Here is a 10,040-nt window from a genome sequence, read left to right on the forward strand (position 1 = left end):
CTTGAACCTCGACGAGGTTCGACCTCATCGGCCCTGAGTCTGAAAAACACGTAGAAACCTCAGAGACGGTCCGAGATGTATTTTTAATTTTGCATTTCAGGATTTGATGCAGCCAACTGAAGATTCAAAATAAGACGAGAGGTGCAGCACCACGGAAGAAAGAAAATAATAAATGACCATCAAGTGGAACTGGTTCCCTCTAGAAGTTTCTTTTTCCTCTGGATGTAAAATCTTGAACAAAGTGAAAGAGACAGTTTCTTCTGTTTGGTTCTTTCAAATATTTTATTTGTGAAACTTTCACTTCAATATAAAAATATAAGATGACGCTGCACATTCCTCACTTTAACAGGAGAGACGCAAATGATGACCTCACTCTTTAAAATATTAAAGTTGCCTCTGACGTCTGGCTCCACCCACACAGTCGATGTGATGACCCCACAAGTCACGACGAACCCCCCCCCCCCCCCCCCCCCCCCCCCCCGGTCTGTGTGTCTCTATGAGACAGAGGAAAGACAAACAAAGGGAGACGTGGCTGCTCTGCATGACAGAGTTGAAAGGTTGAAAAGAACATTTGCTCTGTGGCTGGTTTGAGGATTCGAGCTCATCGTCCCACGCTGCAGTTTTTCCAGGTCAGTGAGCCGGAGGGTCGTCGAGGAGAGCGAGAGCGGGAAGGAGCTTGTTCTCTCCTCCTCCTGTGCGATCTGTTCTTTGCACTCTTTGCTTATAGAGCGGCCTGATTAAGGCTGATCTGTGTTTAGAACAGAGCTGATGATTCTGTAACTGAACATTTCTACTCTTGAAGAACAGGATGGAGAACATGTTCCACCGCTCTAACTAAACACTAATTAAGACTAATTAAGACTAATTGAAGATTAATTAAGATTAATTAAGACTAATTAAGACTAATTGAAGATTAATTAAGACTAATTAAGACTAATTAAGACTAAGTCACAGATGAAGTCGAACATCATGAGTTTAAAGTCGACGCTGGACGTAAACAACAAATCCTCAAAGTCGTGAGAAGGTTTGGTTTTTTATTTAAATGAATGAATCCTTCATTAGTGATGACACGTGATCTTTGTGTTGGTGTCCCCTCGTGACATCAGCCGGTGGTTTGAGTTCCTGTTCTGAAGCCTCCGTTTCACAGGCTGTCAGGCGCCATCTTGGTTTTTTAAAACCAGAAGTAACCATATTTGGAGGAGCGGTGGGTGGAGCCTGACTGAGAGATCCAGGATACGCCCACCTACACCTATCACCTGCACCCATTGGACGGTACCAGCTGTCAATCACACTGTGGTGCCCCCCCCCCATACATCAGCTGTGTTGAAGAACTTTTTTTTTTTTCCTCAGAAAATTTGATCAATTTTTCAAATGATTTGCATATTTATTTTTATCAATTAACCAATTAACCAACTCGTCTTTTTCTCGCTGCCGCTCGACTTTATCTTGTTCTTTGTTTCCTTGATCAGCTGATGAATCTGGTCTGAGTGAAAGGTTTTCCGTCAGACTTTTCCTCGGTGATATTTAAGTGTCAGTATTTGTCCACATGTTCGATCCCGGCCGTCCAACCCTGAGTCGCAGAGACAAATGTGAAGTTAATCTTTTTTTAACTTCACTCGTTTCCTCCTACTGGACGCCCCGGCCGGCAGGGTGGGGGGGTTTCGAGGTGGAGAACGGACGAGAAGAAGGAAAATCCAGGATGATGTTGAGCTCTAATCGTTTGGATTCAACTCCACCTGGTGAAGAACAGAAGAATCATTCATCGCTTTCAAAAAGACGTTCAGCTTTTCTTATCCAACATGTGAAACTAGATCAACGGTTCATTTGTCAGGTTTCTGATTTCTTCGACAGGAGCTGAGCATCGAGTCATCGAGCTTCACTGACGTCTACAAAGTCAATATGTCAACGTGTCACCGAGATTTTATTTTGTCATGAAGTCAGTTCAAAGTTTATTCTGCACACGGAGTCGTTCTAACAATCCTCTTACATAGATCTATATAGATCCACTGTATATAGATCCACTGAATATAGATCCACTGAATATAGATCCACTGAATATACATGTAGATCTACTGAATATAGATCCACTGTATATAGATCCACTGAATATAGATCCACTGTATATAGATCTACTGTATATAGATCCACTGAATATAGATCTACTGTATATAGATCCACTGTATATAGATCCACTGAATATAGATCCACTGTATATAGATCCACTGTATATAGATCCACTGAATATAGATCCACTGTATATAGATCTACTGTATATAGATCTACTGTATATAGATCTACTGTATATAGATCCACTGTATATAGATCCACTGTATATAGATCCACTGAATATAGATCTACTGTATATAGATCCACTGTATATAGATCCACTGAATATAGATCCACTGTATATAGATCCACTGTATATAGATCCACTGTATATAGATCTACTGTATATAGATCCACTGAATATAGATCCACTGAATATACATGTAGATCCACTGTATATAGATCCACTGTATATAGATCCACTGTATATAGATCCACTGAATATAGATCTACTGTATATAGATCCACTGTATATAGATCTACTGAATATAGATCCACTGAATATACATGTAGATCCACTGTATATAGATCCACTGTATATAGATCCACTGAATATAGATCTACTGTATATAGATCCACTGTATATAGATCTACTGTATTTAGATCTACTGTATATAGATCCACTGTATATAGATCCACTGTATATAGATCTACTGAATATAAATCTACTCTATATAGATCCACTGTATATAGATCTACTGAATATAAATCTACAGTATATAGATCTACTGTATATAGATCCACTGAATATAGATCTACTGAATATAGATCCACTGTATATAGATCTACTGTATATAGATCCACTGTATATAGATCCACTGTATATAGATCCACTGTATATAGATCCACTGTATATAGATCTACTGTATATAGATCCACTGTATATAGATTCTCACTCTGAGCCTGTGGGTTTTACCGACTTGTTTCCTCTTGAGAGAAATCTGCTGCTTTTCTTTCTGGCTCAGTTCAGATGTTTTCTCTGTTTCTACCTGACAACATGTTTCTGCCGTAACAACCAGACGATCGTTTGCAGGACTGTTGATGATTCCGGTCGTTTTATGAAAAACCTTCTCGGAAAAGTGATGGACCGATGAATTACCTGGAGGCGTTGCCATGGTGACCCAGAGGGTGACCTGTCTGTGTCTGAACACGCCTGACGAGGGCTCAGCAGCTGCAGGTGAATCTGAGAGAGAGACAGACAGTTTCACTTCTATTCCCCAAGAGACCAGAGGAGAGGATGAAACTGATGAAGAGTTCTTTCTGTCTTCACTCGTGCTGCTGAAGGTTTAGACGAGTTTGTGTAACTAAAGTTTTTTGTCCAGGGGCAGATTTTAGTGACGTCAGCAGATTCTTATTTCTTGGTAAATCCTGCTGGAAGAAAACAATGTGTGAGAGAGTATGTACACAAAGTGTGTGTGTGTGTGTGTGTGTGTGTGTGTGTGTGTGTGTGTGTGTGTGCTCACACTGAGGACCTCTCCATGTTTTTATTAGTGTAGAGTTCATTTATTTCATTTACTCTCTCACCTCAGTTCACTCAGATCAGGAACATGTTTGTCTCTCTCAGTCTGCAGCAGCGTTTCTTATCACATGTTCCTGTTCTGTCCGTCACAGAAGCGTTTTGCATTCACTTGAACAATAAATAAAACTTTTTCTGAGTAATTTAGTTTTTGGTTTGTTTTTTTGAATAATTCTTCACCCTTTTCTGACAAATCTTTTTCAAACTCGTTTTTTCTGTTTTTCTGACAAAATTTTTTTTCTGTTTTTCTGACAAATTTGTTTTTTCCGTTTTTTGGACAAATTTTTTTTTCTGTTTTTCAGACAAATTTTTTTTTCTGTTTTTTAGACAAATTTTTTTTTTCTGTTTTTCAGACTCATTTTTTTCTGAGTTTAGAGAGCATTTAAACAATAGACTCATTTTTTTTTCGGTTTTTCTGACATTTTTTTTTTTTTCTGACAAATTTCTTTTTTCTGTTTTCCAGACAAATTTTTTTTTTCTGTTTTTCTGACTAATTAGTTTTTTCTGTTTTTCGAACTCATTTTTTTTCTCTTGTTTTTCAGACAAATTTTTTTCTGTTTTTCGGACAAATTTCTTTTTTCTACGGAGCCCCTAAAGGGACATGGGAGAGAAAAAAAAAATGAAACGTATCTCGTGCGCACAAGAAAGTATGTCGCGAGCACGAGAAAGTATCTCGCGAGCACGGGAAGGTATCCCGTGCGCACATGAAAGTATCGCGTGTGCACGAGAAAGTATCTCGCGAGCACGGGAAGGTATCCCGTGCGCACATGAAAGTATCCCGTACGCACGCGAAAGTATCTCGTGCGCACGAGATAGTTTTCTGGTGCGCACGAAAAAGTATCTCGTTAAGCACATGTAGTTGACCGTACGCCTGTGCTCATTAAGATCATTAGCATCAAAGAATGGCTGCAGAAGTGGACTTATTCTCTTTTCTGAAAACGCGAAATATACCTGGCATGCAATACTTTCACGTGCTCACGAGATACTTTTTCGTGCGCACCAGAAAACTATCTTGTGCGCACGAGATACTTTCGCGTGCGCACGGGATACTTTCTCGTGCGCACGGGATACTTTCTCGTGCTCGCGGGATACCTTCACGTGCTCGCGAGATACTTTCTCGTGCGCACGAGATACGTTTCATTTTTTTTTTTTAACCCATGTCCCTTTAGGGGCTCCGTATTTTTTTCAGTTTTTCTGACAAATTTTTTTTTCAGTTTTTCTGACAAATTTTTTTTTCAGTTTTTCTGACAATTTTTTTTTTCAGTTTTTCTGACAAATTAGGTTTTTCGGTTTTTCGAACTCATTTTTTTCTGAGTTTAGAGAGCATTTAAACAATAGACTCATTTTTTTCTGACTAATTCTTTGTCTTTTTCTGTTTTTCGAACTTTGTTTTCTGTTTTTCCGACAAATTTTATTTGTTCTGTTTTTCTGACTAATTGTTTTTTTTTCTGTTTTTCTGACAAATTAGTTTTTTCTGTTTTTTGGACAAATTATTTTTTTTCAGTTTTTCGGACTAATTTTTTCTGTTTTTCAGACTCATTTTTTCTGAGTTTAGAGGGCATTTAAACAATAGACTCATTTTTTTCTGTTTTTCTGACTAATTATTTTTTTTCTCTTTTTCAGACTAATTATTTGTTTTTTTCTGTTTTTCGGACAAATTTCTTTTTTCTGCTTTTCTGACAAATTTAGTTTTTCTGTTTTTCAGACTAATTTTTTTTTTCTGTTTTTCGGACAAATTTTTTTTTTTCTGCTTTTCAGACTCATTTTTTTCTGAGTTTAGAGAGCATTTAAACAATAGACTCATTTTTTTCTGACTAATTCTTTGTCTTTTTCTGTTTTTCGAACTTTGTTTTCTGTTTTTCGAACTTTGTTTTCTGTTTTTCCGACAAATTTTATTTGTTCTGTTTTTCTGACTAATTGTTTTTTTTTCTGTTTTTCTGACAAATTAGTTTTTTCTGTTTTTTGGACAAATTATTTTTTTTCAGTTTTTCGGACTAATTTTTTCTGTTTTTCGGACAAATTTCTTTTTTCTGCTTTTCTGACAAATTCGTTTTTTCTGATTTTCAGACTCATTTTTTTCTGTTTTTCTGACTAATTATTTACGTGGGAGTCACTTGCAGGTTGGGGGTTCTCGTGGGAGTTCGAAGTATCTTGATAATTCAGAAAAAAAAATTTGTCTGAAAAACCAAAAAAAACAAAAAATTCAGAAAAAAAAATTCAGAAAAACAAACCAAAAAAAAATTTACTCAGAAAAGCCAGATTTTTTTTTTTCAAGTGGACGCAATACGCTTCCGTAGTCCGTCACATTCTTTTGAACAAAATATCTCAGGAACGCTCGACTCGTTCATTCGGACTCAAACGTGAACTTATTCAGATTTGGAGGTCAAAGGTCACCGTGAACTCACAAAACATGTTTATGATTTCTAGAGAATTAGAATATTGTGTTTGGTGCAGGAAACACACATGAAACCAGTTTGTAGTTTTTAATTTGGGCCAGTTAGTTTTTAACAGAGTTGATTTCCCTAAAACAATGACCTTTACCTGAGCATGAGGAGTGTGTGTGTGTGTGTGTGTGTGTGTGTTTGTGTGTGTGTGTGCATACGTCTGTAGAAAGAGCTGCGGGCGAGCAGACAGGCTGGAGAGTTGACGCTGCTCATGGCGTGTTCGACCTACAGGGTCAACATCCTGGGGGGGAAGCACAAGAAACTAAAAACCTGAAAAACCTTTTTACCAAGAAGCTTTAAACGTCCAGTTCATCACGTTTCATTCAGTTCATCACGTTTCATTCAGTTCATCACGTTTCATTCAGTTCATCACGTTTCATTCAGTTCATCACGTTTCATTCAGTTCATCACGTTTCATTCAGTTCATCACGTTTCCTCCAGTTCATCACGTTTCATTCAGTTCATCACGTTTCATTCAGTTCATCACGTTTCCTCCAGTTCATCACGTTTCCTCCAGTTCATCACGTTTCCTCCAGTTCATCACGTTTCATTCAGTTCATCACGTTTCCTCCAGTTCATCACGTTTCATTCAGTTCATCACGTTTCCTCCAGTTCATCACGTTTCATTCAGTTCATCACGTTTCATTCAGTTCATCACGTTTCATTCAGTTCATCACGTTTCATTCAGTTCATCACGTTTCATTCAGTTCATCACGTTTCCTCCAGTTCATCACGTTTCCTCCAGTTCATCACGTTTCATCCAGTTCATCAAGTTTCAGTCTGAGAGAAACAGGTGGGGAGTACCAGGAAAGACGTGAAGAAGTGAAGTTGAACACTGAGCAGAGCTGAACTGTCCAAACTCATGAAAAGCAAACGGAGGAAACAAGTGATTCAAGTGAACTTCGGGAAAGTTTACTCAACCTGGAACACTGATACTGCTATTATTAGATACTGTGTGTGTGTGTGTGTGTGTGTACCTGACCTCTGCACAGCAAAGCAACATGGGAAATACCTGACTAATGGTTAAATCTGAGATCAGGACATCTCATATCTTGACTTTAACTATTTTGGAGATTTCAGGATGAAAAGTCGTGATTGACACATGAGATGATGTGATTGGTCGAGCATGTGTACTCCACAGTACTAAGATGTTCTCCACAGTACTGCAGTACTCCACAGTACTAAGATGTTCTCCACAGTACTGCAGTACTCCACAGTACTAAGATGTTCTCCACAGTACTGCAGTACTACAGTACTAAGATGTTCTCCACAGTACTGCAGTACTCCACAGTACTAAGATGTTCTCCACAGTACTGCAGTACAACAGTACTAAGATGTTCTCCACAGTACTGCAGTACTCCACAGTACTAAGATGTTCTCCACAGTATTAAGATGTTCTCCACAGTACTAAGATGTTCTCCACAGTACTAAGATGTTCTCCACAGTACTGCAGTGCTCCACAGTACTAAGATGTTCTCCACAGTACTAAGATGTTCTCCACAGTACTAAGATGTTCTCCACAGTACTGCAGTACTCCACAGTACTAAGATGTTCTCCACAGTACTGCAGTACTCCACAGTACTAAGATGTTCTCCACAGTACTGCAGTACTCCACAGTACTAAGATGTTCTCCACAGTACTGCAGTACAACAGTACTAAGATGTTCTCCACAGTACTGCAGTACTCCACAGTACTAAGATGTTCTCCACAGTACTGCAGTATTCCACAGTACTAAGATGTTCTCCACAGTACTAAGATGTTCTCCACAGTACTAAGATGTTCTCCACAGTACTAAGATGTTCTCCACAGTACTGAGATGTTCTCCACAGTACTGCAGTACTCCACAGTACTAAGATGTTCTCCACAGTACTAAGATGTTCTCCACAGTACTGCAGTACTCCACAGTACTAAGATGTTCTCCACAGTACTAAGATGTTCTCCACAGTACTGCAGTACTCCACAGTACTAAGATGTTCTCCACAGTACTGCAGTACAACAGTACTAAGATGTACTCCACAGTACTGCAGTACTCCACAGTACTAAGATGTTCTCCACAGTACTGCAGTACTCCACAGTACTAAGATGTTCTCCACAGTATTAAGATGTTCTCCACAGTACTAAGATGTTCTCCACAGTACTAAGATGTTCTCCACAGTACTGCAGTACTCCACAGTACTAAGATGTTCTCCACAGTACTGCAGTACAACAGTACTAAGATGTTCTCCACAGTACTGCAGTACTCCACAGTACTAAGATGTTCTCCACAGTACTGCAGTATTCCACAGTACTAAGATGTTCTCCACAGTACTAAGATGTTCTCCACAGTACTAAGATGTTCTCCACAGTACTGAGATGTTCTCCACAGTACTGCAGTACTCCACAGTACTAAGATGTTCTCCACAGTACTAAGATGTTCTCCACAGTACTGCAGTACTCCACAGTACTAAGATGTTCTCCACAGTACTAAGATGTTCTCCACAGTACTGCAGTACTCCACAGTACTAAGATGTTCTCCACAGTACTGCAGTACAACAGTACTAAGATGTACTCCACAGTACTGCAGTACTCCACAGTACTAAGATGTTCTCCACAGTACTGCAGTACTCCACAGTACTAAGATGTTCTCCACAGTACTGCAGTACAACAGTACTAAGATGTACTCCACAGTACTGCAGTACTCCACAGTACTAAGATGTTCTCCACAGTACTGCAGTACTCCACAGTACTAAGATGTTCTCCACAGTACTGCAGTACTCCACAGTACTAAGATGTTCTCCACAGTACTGCAGTACAACAGTACTAAGATGTTCTCCACAGTACTGCAGTACTCCACAGTACTAAGATGTTCTCCACAGTACTGCAGTACTCCACATGTCCTTGTGGTTCAAACATTACATCATCAGAGGTGAAGACTGTGATTCTTCTTCTTCTTCTCCTTCAGCTTCTTCTTCTTCTTCTTCTATGGTTTAATGTGTCTCTACTTCCTGTGATTGGTCCAACAAAGTGTTTTCACTGTGAACCAACAGAACCAGGATCAGTTTGATCCAGACCCAGAACGTCTGGTCTGAGGAACCGTTCACAGCTGAAGTTCAGCTTCAGACTGAACTGAGAGTCTGAAGCTCTGAAACGAACATGTCTTTGTTTCTGGGACATTCTTTTAAAACATGTGAGCAGTGAGTTCGTTCTCTGAGGTCATTGGAGTTTAGTACAAAGTAAAAAGAAAAAGTAAGAACCCTGAACTTTGCTGTGCAGATATTTTGGAGATGATCTGTGACTTTGGGCAGAGGTGAAGTTCTCTTCTGCTCAGTGTGACTTCAGTTTAAATAAAAGCCTGTTAGCTTTAGATAAACGTTACTTTTTTTAGCAACGAGGACGCGGAAAATATTTGTTCAACTGTTGAAATGTAACTGAGGAAACGTCTGATGCAGCGCTCGAGCAAACAACGGCTCCAATTTACAGATAAGAAGAGTTCGTTGGTTCTGTTGGACGTTTTCAGCAGAATTGATCCTGACAAAGATTTATAATCCAAACACATGTGGAGGTGTGGAGCGTTTCCTATCTATAACAGATCTAATAAATCTAACAGATCTAACAGATCTAATAAATATAACTGATCTAACAGATCTAATACATCTAACAGATCTAACAGATCTATTAGATCTAATAAATATAACAGATCTAACAGATCTAAAAGATCTAACACATCTAACAGAACTAACACATCGAACATATCTAACTGATCTTATAGATCTAACACATCTAACAGATCTTACAGATCTAACAGATCTAAAACATCTAACTGATCTAATAGATCTAACAGATCTAAAACATCTAACTGATCTAACAGAACTAACTGATCTAACTGATCTAAAACATCTAACAGATCTAACTGATCTAATAAATATAACTGATCTTACAGATCTAACTGATCTAACTGATCTAACTGATCTAATAAATATAACAGATCTAACAGA

The 10,040-nt window shown here is 38.7% G+C and overlaps 1 long non-coding RNA gene across 1 annotated transcript in view; it reads right to left on the reverse strand.

The window, feature by feature from the left end:
- Nucleotides 1–1,008: 1,008 nt before the first annotated feature.
- The window catches only part of LOC109641113 (uncharacterized), an 11,239-nt gene continuing 2,207 nt past the window's right edge, over nucleotides 1,009–10,040 (reverse strand). Inside the window, exons 2-4 of the long non-coding RNA XR_002203556.2 lie at nucleotides 6,225–6,307; nucleotides 3,206–3,289; nucleotides 1,009–1,736 (exon numbers count right to left, since the gene is read on the reverse strand). This is a non-coding gene — a long non-coding RNA (uncharacterized lncRNA). The remainder of the gene's footprint in view (nucleotides 1,737–3,205; nucleotides 3,290–6,224; nucleotides 6,308–10,040) is intronic.

The sequence above is a fragment of the Paralichthys olivaceus genome, chromosome 6 (assembly GCF_024713975.1).
Source record: "Paralichthys olivaceus isolate ysfri-2021 chromosome 6, ASM2471397v2, whole genome shotgun sequence".
NCBI classification, from domain to species: domain Eukaryota; kingdom Metazoa; phylum Chordata; class Actinopteri; order Pleuronectiformes; family Paralichthyidae; genus Paralichthys; species Paralichthys olivaceus.